Raw genomic sequence first — 11,448 nt, forward strand, 5'->3', positions numbered from 1 at the left:
TCATTATCTGAGAAGTCTTTCCTCCAATTCTTTAAAGTTTCAGTAATGTCATTTTCGTTCCTGACTGTTTGGTTGAAGATAGAGGCCACCCAATTCCATAAGGTGGAGGTGAAAGAGCAGAGGTTGAGAAGGTGATCCATAGTTTCCTCCTGTAGACCACATAACTGGCATCTTGATGGACCAGCAAAACCTCTCTTTCTGAGATTTTCCCAAGTCAGAATCTTTTTATGTTGTACCAGCCACATGAACAGTTTGATCTTCATCCAGTGTGGGTTGTTCCAAAGATCTTTCCAAGTTTTGTTAGGGCTTGGATAGTTAAGTCTAGTGGCTATTCTTTTGGCTTCTTTGAGGTTGAAGATGCCCTCATTGTTTCTCCCCCATCTTAGTAGATCATTCGAGGTTGAAGTCAAAATTTGCCTCTTTTCCAGAATCGCTTCAAGAACTTTAGCTTGGGCCTTCAAAGGGGTCTCTTCATTGTAATCTGGTACCTTCCAAATTCTCCATTTACCAGTGTCTCTTGACTGATCCCAAAAGTCACTTACCCTTTTTAGTCCTTTATTAATGGTATCATTTTTGATGATGTCCAGTCCTTCTCTACATAGGTTATGTTCCTGCTGCCAGTTGTCCTCCTATAACCCGGCTAGATTCCCATTTATGATCTCCTAGAAACTATGTTTCTGAACTAAGACTCTATTCTCCCAAGATTTGTTCCATATATGGGAACCCCTGATGTGTCCTGTCATTCGAATGTGGTCCCTTTCCTGCCAATCCATTGCATATTTCTATTTCCAAAGCTTAGCCCAGGGGTTTCTCATTTCCTTTAGCCATCTCCACCAAAGTTTTGCCCCCAAAAATTTTCTTAGAGTGTCCGGGTCATGGAGACCCAAACCACCATGGGTTTTGGGTTTGCAGAGCTTGTCCCAAGCTACCAGAGCCCATTTCTTTTTCTCTTCCCCTTTACCCCAAAGAAAATTTCTTTGGATATTCCTGATTTGCTGTAAAACTCCTATTGGGACAGGAAGGGCTGAAAACATGAAAATTGGAATGGTTTGTAGTACAACCTTTGTAAGAATTAGCCTTCCTGCTAAATTCAAGGATCTGCTAGTCCAATTGCTGACTTTGTCCTTCAGTTTATTTGTAACTGACTCCCAGACTTCCTTACTCAGAGGTTTATCAGTGAGAGGCATTCCCAAATATTTGGAGGGAAGATGATCTCTTTGAAAGCTGAGAATTCTGGAGAGGTTTCTTTGAATAGAGATATCAATATTGAAAAAGAAAACTTTCGATTTTGAGAGGCTTACCTCAGTGCCAGCAGCCATTGCGAAATCATGCAGGATTTGTTTGAAAGCTTTGGCTTCCTTGACTGTGGGTATGCCCTACAACATGGTGTCGTCCACAAATTACTGATGAGTCAATGTGTCCCCATTTTGAGTAAGTTTGAGTCCCTGGATTCTTCCTTCCTCCTTGGCTAAAATGATCGCTTTGCCCAATCCTTCCATCATGAGAATGAAGAGGAATGGGGAGAGAGGATCTCATTTCCTGAGGCCTCTCGAGGGCCTGACGGTTCTGGATGGAGAGCCATTAAGAAGGATTGAACAACTAGCAGTGGTAACCAGGGCCATGACCCACTTTATCCAATTGTGGTCAAAGCCATAAGCTTTAAGAACTTCCCTGATGTAAGACCAGCTTATCTTATCATAAGCTTTCGCTATGTCCAGTTGTATTATCACACCTGCTTGCTTATTGGTCTTGAGGGAATGAACCACTTCGTGAGCTTGAATGATATTATCGAGAATTTGTCTACCTTCCACATATCCAATCTGCTCCTCTGACATGAGCGTTGGAAGAAGGGGTTTGAGTCTATTAGCGATAATTTTGGAAATGATTTTGTACACCACATTGCATAAAGATATGGGTCTGAATCTGTCTAGTGTCATGGCTTTTTCCTGTTTAGGGATTAGAGCTATGAAGGATTCATTAAGCGCTATCAGAACTATTCTTGATTTTCTCGAATCCTCCACTACATCAAGAATGTCATGTTTGACTGTTTCCCAGCATGTTTTGAAGAAGTCTACATTGAAACCATATGGGCTTGGAGCTTTCCTATTGTGAATATCTTTGATTACTTCATTGACCTCTTCTTCCGTTACTGGCCTGTTGAGATTATAATTATCTTCCCTGGTTACCAGTTTTAGAATATGTTGAGAGAAGCTCTTAGTGAATTGAGATCTGTTTGCAATGGTATCCTTTGCTATGCTTTGAAAATGTTGTACGAGAATAGATTCCATTTCCTTGTGAGTATTTAGCTCTTTCCCTTGAGGATCTATGAGTTTTGTGATCTGATTATGAGCCTTGTGTTTCATGGTAGACTTGTAAAAGAACCTAGTATTTCTCTCCCCTTCTTTAATCCATTCAACTCTTGATTTCTGTCTCTAGAAGATTTCCTCCTGCTGGCATCTATTGTCCCATGCTTGTTGAAGAGAGTCTGCTTGCATTTTTGTTTCCTTTGTGAAGCCTTTTGTGATGAGAATTTGATTAGTTTCCTGTAGTTTTTTTTCCACTTCTCATTTGGCTTCAAAAATATTGTCAAACTCATTTTTTCCATTCTTTTAGCCTTAGCTTAATGTGTTTAAGTCTCTGTTGCAGGAGGAACATTTTTGTGCCTTGGGTGGGCATGTATTCCGCCCACCATTTTCCAATATTAGTGATAAATTCAGGGTGAGTGATCCAGACATTTTCGAACCTAAAAGGTTTGTTCCTCGGGGTACCAATAAATGAAGCTTCCAACTGGATGGGCCAGTGGTCCGAGCCTCCAAAAGGAAGGATAAAAGCTGTCATGATACGACTGGAGAGAAGGAGATCCTCCGAGATTATAAATATGTCTAGTTTCGAGGCAACTTGGGAAGTTCCTCCTCTCTTGTTATTCCATGTGAAGGTACCATTTATTGTGTCCATATCCAATAGTCTCATGTTGTTTAGCAAGTTCTGGAAGGCAATTGAGTCTCTTCCAAGTGTTTTGGTCCCTCCTTTTTTCTTTGTGAGAGATCTGATCATGTTAAATTCCCCTCCCATAATCCAGGGGATTACTGGGTGTCTCTCTCTCAGTTCCTCTAGAGAGGTGAGGAGCCTGATTTTTTCTTCAAGAAGTTGAGGACCATAGACATTTGTGATCATGTAACAATCCTTTTCCCCCAAAGGTTGTATAACCATTGAAAGGTGGTTTCTGGATGCCTCAACATCCAGGATCTCAAATTTCCGAGGATTCCATAGAGTAAGAATTCCCCTTGCTGTATTATTTGCTTTGACTTCTAGGTACTCATATTTGATAAGCCATTTACTATGTATTTCTCTAATCTTGTCTACTGAGCATTTTGTTTCCTGTATAAACATCATGTCTGGTTTTTCTTCTTTTATTCTGTTACTGAGATTTCTTTTTTTCCTTTTACTTCCTAGTCCTATAATGTTCTAGGTTGTAAGCTTCATAATGATGGGTTTGTGAAAGAGTAACTGGTGAGATCTTTCATCTTACCTAAATTAATCATGAGTTTCCCACACTCTGATAGAAGTTCATTCTGTCTCTTTCTTCCTCTTTTCTTGCCTGGGTTTTTGGTGGAGTGTCCTAATGTAATCTCCATTGATTTAACCCCTATGTTCTCTTGACTGTTGTGGTTCCTTTTGACTCCTGTAGCCTTTGTTTGAGACCTTCGGAGGAATAGCTGTTGTACTCTATCAAACTCCTCTTGTGGCAGAGAGTCAATCCCTTTGTTGGTTCCCTACTCTAGAAACTTTTCTAGTTCAAGGTTTTCCCTATCAAGAATCTCCTGTAGGTCTTGGTCCTCCGTACCTCCTTCGCTTGGGGTCATCTCATGGTCCCTGCCAAGTTCCATAGTGCTTGATGGGTCCTCCTTTTGTTCATTGTATTCTTGTATGATTTCCATGCTATCCTCTTTTTCTTTCTTTGTATGAATGTCCTTTGGTTCCTTGTTCATTCCATTCCCCCCCCTCTTCTTCTAAAATCTCGAAACTGTTATGACTTGGTAGCTCGTTCTCACTAGGTTTCTTTTGGTACCTTTTCCCCCTCCTTTCCCTCTACCTCCCACTTTGGTAAAACCTTCAGGGGCTTTTCCTGTGTTGGTTTTTAGTTTGTCCTCCCTTTTGTTGAGTGTGCAGTCTCTGAAGAGGTGCCCATGTTCATGAAATTTATGACATCTAAATGGGATGTGTTCATATTCGACTGCCTATACCCATTCCTCATCATGTACTTCTAGGATGACTTCATTTGGGAGTGCTCCCGATAAGTCCATCTCTACACATATGCAAGCGAAGGAGGTATATTTACCTCGCAGAGTTGCCTCTGATATCCTTATTAAATGCCCTAATTTATTACCTATAGCTTTTAAGGATTACGACAGCCAATAATCTAAAGGTAAGGAGTATTCTAATCCATACCGGGATTGATACGAACGTTTCTCGCTCCGGAACAAAGTTCATCACCCAAGGTCGCATGTAAAGGCCTGTAGCAACATAGAAGTAGGGTCCTCCTTCGAAAAATCTGTCTTTGTCCTCCAGGTTAGTGAAAACCACTGTGAAAAAACCCTTGGACCCAAGATGTAGATTTATTTCTCCCTTCGGTTTCCAGTTGTTTCTTATCCATGTGTACAACGCTTTCTCCGTGGGCCATATACCCATAAACTTACATATGACCGCATAAGTCGCCATGTGATCTCTGTGCACCTGTAGTGCAGGATCATTTAAGACCACCCAGGGTTTAATGTTAGACCTGGGTTTTTAGGGTCCCGTCGTAGATATGTTCTCCATTCTATAACTACTGTCTCCATATTTCGTTTCCCTCCTAGCCTCCTTGTGGGTCCCTTCCTTTTCAAGGGATTTACTGCTTTCTGGCTTTTGAGTATCAGTTGTCTTTGTCTCTGCCTCCGTTGGTTTCTAGAAATTGTTCAGACTCGTCTCTTTGCTTCTGTTTGAAACCACGTTACTGTAGGAGGGAGTGGAGCTCCCTCCTCCATGCCCCTCCATAGTTACCAGCTCGCTTCTGTCACCCCCTATTCAAAACCCTCATTGCTCAATTCGCTCCGCCTCTCGTAACTCATTCAATTTATAATATAAATATGATTAATAATAAATTATTCAAAAAATACAATTTAACTAATTCAATATTGGTTTATAAAGTTCAATCTATGTTAAATTTAAAAAACTTAAGTCACAATTTTTTATATCTTGCACCCTAGATCCATCTTAAGTTTGGATCTACCAAATGAAGAGAGGGATCAAATATCTTGAGATGCAAGCATCTTTTAGAGTGAAAAGAGATTTGACCCCTCTAGGTGCTTGGTAGATCTGGAGTTAAGATGGATATAGGCTAATATAATATATAAGTAGTTGACATTGAAATATTTTATTTATAATTCATGTTCTCCATATTAAAATGTTAAAATATGCCCCCTCATAATTTTTTCTTGTATGTATACATTTAGTTATTTCTATTATTACTAATTTCTAAAATATTACATGTCAAATCCATATTAAACATTGAAAATTTTACAAATATCCCTCATACATTTAATTAGAAAGCAACTATTAATGGAATAAGAATTCTCTCAATCTTTCTCATTATAGTTTTTTTTGTAAGCTTGGTAGATCCTTCCATTTTCATTAAATATAAGCAAGTTACATCCACATGAGTAGTTAGTGGCCTCAACTTGCCCAATGGGAAACCAAGTCTGTTGGCCACCTAACCGCATGATAAGCCATCCAGTAGCAAAAAATGATAAGTTTTTTTACCCAAGCTATATAAGTCTGTATAGCATGACCATGTCCACACACTATTTTCCTATGAACATATAGAACATCATGCTGAAAATTAAAATCTAATCACATATATACTAATCAAAATTGAAACCAGCTATCATCATATTCATCTCCCTCGACAGAAGTAGATTCAACTAGGTTCAGGTCTTTAACATTGGAACCAGGCAGCATTGTCTGTGAGAGAAGGCAGGGGAGGTGATCCTCAATTTGAAGTAGGCGTCCATCCTGTTTTTACAGTTGGAACTGAAGTTTTTGGAAGTCCTGCTTGTAGTTGGGGAACTCATGTATCGTTGTCGCCATGCTCATTGAAATCTATTCCAAGGCCTTTCCCATGAGACTTTTCATGGTCCAATACAGATACAAAGTCTATTTGAATTGGGTCACTCTCCTGCGAGTGTGCCCAGGATCCGATACCATCGCTTGCCAGTATTCCATAATTATATCCGCCGAGTCCACATGGCAGTTCAAATCTTCTTCTCACTCCTCAATTAATCTTTTTATTTCTTCACTGGTCCCCTCATGATAAGCATTGGCCACATCATTAATGAAGTTGACTACTGGATTATGACCCATTGCTTTTCCACCTGAGGATCTGGGTTGTTCCTCCTGCACTATCACCTGAGGTCTCCTATTGTGGCCCCTAGCATTCACAACCCTAACCATCACGACTAGCTCACAGTGCCCGATAAAAAATTGGGTCTTCCAGATGCCTGAACAAGTGGTAGCCCGAGCCCAGAAGCCCTTCGCTTCTTGGTGAACCTACCTCCCGCTACACATGCCATGAGAATGAAACAATAATTTCCATAATAAAAAATGTTGAATCTTCGACAGTCTCGACCCATGCATCATATTGAGGCCTTCCTTTCCAAACAAGAATTTAATTTCCTTACCCCATATCCAATTTGCATAGTAGCCATAAATAGAGTTTAAGAGACCACCATGACCAACAACAACAACATTATAATAATTCCCAAACCCAGAATGGTGCAAACCCTCAACTGCAACCCCGTGGAAGCTACCACGAAGGCCATGGATATGGAACATAGAAAAACAAACAACAAAATCTTTACAATGATGAGACCACCAGTTATGCAGGGGGTAAAAATTCCCCTCAACCCCATAAATTACAGTAAAACAGACCCTACAGGAAGAGTTGAAGACAACCCAACCCCAAACCCCAGGGTCTTCGAACCAAACCAGACAACAACATTCCCCAGGGTTGGCGCCACAATCACACATCCCATATAACCCCATTTGGGAGAGAATAATTTCATAACAAACTGACACAAAGACCATACCAGTCAGGATAACATACTGCAATAATAATATCGGCCCTAGTGGCTTCCTGCATCCCCAACTACTCCCACCTGCAGACAATTCGATCCCATGCAAAACCAAATCCCATGACCAGACAATCGTATGCATGGAGGAGGTGGAGAAAAACCAATTAACATAGTATGTTACCCTTGCCCAAAGATGGATAGTCCACCACCTAACCTGGAGTCGCAACGTATCTCTGCCCTTGACGTCACTCGTCCGCATTGCAATCCCCTGGACACTGGATCGACCTACAGACATCGCAAAGCTATTGACACCAAGCCCATCCACTAACATAATGTCTCTACCACCTTTCGTGGGGGTATTTACCGCTTTCATGCAAGGAGCCACCATATTTCTCACTATAGTTAAAATATAAGACAACTTCCAATTTAAATTACTTTACTTTTCTATATATAAAGTATCAATAAAATTATGTTATTTAATATGGACATTGAAATATTTCATTTATCAATAAAATATTTTTTGTTTTAAATATCACATGTAAATGGACCATAGAATGAATTACACATAATGTAATATCAATAATACTATTTCTTCTCATGTGAAAAAATTACGTAAAAACTAAATTATTCTTTTATACTTTCGGTTACTTTATATCTCTATATAAAGTTATATAAGGTTAAGGTGTAAATTGAAGTATTGTAATTATGGCAGACATTAATTTATTTTTTTATTACTATTTGTTAATTTAAATTATTTTATTATTATTTTTAAATGTAACTTTACATGACAACATCTCTCCCATATTGAGTTGTAGAGAACCTCTCGACACAATTAATTTAGATTTAATATAACTTAAAAAATTCTATTTATATAAAATTTAATTTATTACTAAAGTTATGAGATTTTCAAGCAATTTAAATTTAATATTTATAGCAACTCTTACCAATTTAAATTAGAAATTTCTCTCTCTAAAGATGAGGATAAAGAAATGTAACATAAGGCTTCATGTGAAGTTACTTGTAGTTGGGGATTTGCTCTATTGGAAGTTTTCCCTTAAAGAGGCAAGTGAATTTTTTTTTAGTAATAAAGATATAACATTTTGATGCTATTTTGGTTCTTTATTTGTTATTATATTGGTTTAAATTTAACTCCTTTTAATAATAAATATGAGATAAATAATACAAAAATAATAATATATTAGATTTAAACTTTTGACAAATAATATATTTGCTTATTTCTTAATGAACAACTCAAAAATATTAATTTTTCTACATACTTATTACGAGATAGTCAGTAAAATTCATGTTTTTCACATTTCTCCTATCTAATATTACATCATGTCCATAATGATAGAGACATGTCTCTTTAAATAATTTAGTTATAAATGCATAAAAATATATATATTTATTTCACATAATATAAATAGGAAACAAAAATGCATCACCAAGTCTATTTGAAAGTCAAACAAATGCCTCTTAATCACCATCACAAATTTGGTGCGCTTGATATGTTCCTCTCGCACTAGTGTGATCATATTTATCAAACACACCAGACAAATAATATTTAAAAATATAGTTATAGATCCATGCATTCGATAACGTGAAATTTCTATACCAATGCTTAAACATTTTATGTGCACACCAGTGCATAAGTGTGACGCACCACTATGAAAATTTAAATCTGTAAACTAACAACGGTGCGTCAAGGGTATTTGTGCACCGATCCGGTGTGGTCGTATTTTAAAGTGCACCGGATCTGGTGCATGACTGTGTTTTGGGTGCATCGATGATTTTTTTTTTTTAAATTGAGAGTTATGTTTCTATATTAATAAATAATTTTTTCATTTAATAAAAAAATTGTGAATCTTACCAATTATATTATAAAATTCCAACAATACCAATAAAAAAGCAATATAATTAGTGAAATAATGACAACAAAAACATACAACAATAGTATAAATGATGAAATAACACAAGTACGTATCACTCTCCATTGTCATCAACCTGATTATATTTCTCACGTGGCATGATAACACTGTTGCTCTCAAAAATATGTTTTTATCTAGGGTTGTGTCTTAATACAAACCAACAATCCCTATCTAACACATCTGGGTAAAAGAAACACCTGGTTGCAGTGTTTTGGAAAAACATAAGGCTCCCTAGCTTCATGCCACATCTTTCTAGAGTTGATATATATCATCCCACTATCCCGATATTCCTTTACATTATTCGAATCAAAGGTGTCCCAACACTTGCATCTAAAAATAACACAATGGAACAAAGACAAGTCCACTTGAATGATCTCTTGTATCTTTCCAATGTAATCTAATGTCCCCTTGATTCGCTGAACTCGAATCTCACTCCACAGTCTTGTGTCATGTATCCATCATCGACATCCTCCATGTGAAAATGATGTCCATATGCCCACATAGATGGGAACAAATGCACCTATAAAAAAGGTGAAAAAAATCATAGTGTCATGTGTTTAATAACCCAAACATAATTAAATATATATATATATACACACACACACACACATATATATATATATATATGTTACAATTGAAAGGTGCAGTATGAAGTTAAAATTGTACAGAAAGAGAATATAATTACCGAGTTGTTGTACCCAGTTCATATGCTTAGTGCATCCTCTTTAGCATGTGGGTAACAACTAGATGCACTATATTTCTCTCTGACTTGATCTACAACCCAACTATTAGGGCATGTCATTGGCATATTTTCTTTTAAATGATCAGGATAAGGCACACTTATACCATTCAATAGTTTGAATTCTTTATTGTCACTCTCCCATTTCCTCCGCTTCTCTTCGTACAATGTGACCCACAGTTATGTCACTTCCATATTGTAAAGAATGAATTTGTTGATGCCTTCAATTTCTAAATTCACTGATGATCAACTCAAACCAAAATATGAGATCAAAATATGCATTAATATGAAGTTCATTGTGAATAGTTACTATGTAGTAATTTGACAAATGATAAGCCTACAATTACTCTTTATCATGCACCTCTTTCCATTCATTTTGAGAAGCTCCCCTTCTCTTTTGTCTTCATCCCTTTTTTCATCCCAAATTGCTACACTTGGTGGGATGATGCCGAAAGGGCCAGTAATGTAGGGATTTGTTTGGATAACTAACGCTGAACCTGGGTCAGACCCCACCAAGCCAACAAATGGTTCTATTGCCGGGACCAGAATCTGCATAAGAGATGTGTGATGTTGTATCATTGGAATCCAACTAAGAAAGAGATCGGAGATTGGTTGGATAGTAAGATCCACGAATTCGTGGCGCAGGAGAATAGAAACCTGCGATTGACAAAGGAACAATGGATGGACAAGTATCTATATAGAGAAACCCACAAGATATTTTTTTGTTCCTTTTCGGTTGAGCTATACGAGTGGGTTGTGAAGCTAGCCGATAGCCAAGGAAGGTGGAGACTTGACGTTCCTATTGTTTGGACCCTAGAGTTAGTACAGAGACTGGAAACCTCTGAGGATAAGATTGCCCACGCTGTCTATCATTGGCTTGATTGCATCATAGGATGATTTGTGACTAAATTCACGGTCGATACCTCAGTCAGCTACAACGAGGTGAAGTGACGCTTTTTCAAATGTCTGCGAGGTAAGTACTTGAAGTCTTTGAATACCTGGATTAAGATGTTATTGTGTGAAAAATGGGTTATGCAGCTACCATGATGTTCAGAGTTACGCGAAGTGGAAAGAATTACCGAAACGAAGGAAGAATGGGTCCTGAATATAGTCCATTGATTTCACCTCCATTGGGTGACGAAGAGGGAGTAGCGCAGGCTTCTCTGTGAAGTGCTATTCAGTTAATAAGACAAGGATTTGCGTGACTACCACCTCCACCCACACCACCTCCAACTTCACCGCCATCACCTGCGACTTCACACATACCGCCTCCACCTCCATCCCAGTTTAGTATGGAAAATTTAGTAAATTTTCCTTCGTTCAAAGGCTTGGGAAATGAGGACCCGAACCAGTTCTGGTTCATCGTGAAAGCTGTATGGGAAGCTCAGGTCATTACAGATGATCACATGAAGAAGGCGACACTGTTTAGTGCTCTGCAGGATCATGCGCTAACCTAGTATATTAAATACTCTAATGATAACCCAAATGTTGGAGTGGTAGACATCCAGATCACGATGAATAAAAAATTCAGTAGGCCTAAATCTGAGGCACAGTCGATTGTGGGGTTCAAGGAAATCGCGATGAAACTAGGCGAGACACCTTGGGAATTAGATCAAAGATTGAAGTGTAAAATCTGTGAAGCTAATATGAACTTAACAAATGGACAACACTG

Source organism: Pinus tabuliformis, chromosome 4_1 (assembly GCF_031772625.1).
Source record: "Pinus tabuliformis cultivar Carrire ecotype Pingquan chromosome 4_1, CPIR1, whole genome shotgun sequence".
Classification (NCBI taxonomy): Eukaryota; Viridiplantae; Streptophyta; class Pinopsida; order Pinales; family Pinaceae; genus Pinus; species Pinus tabuliformis.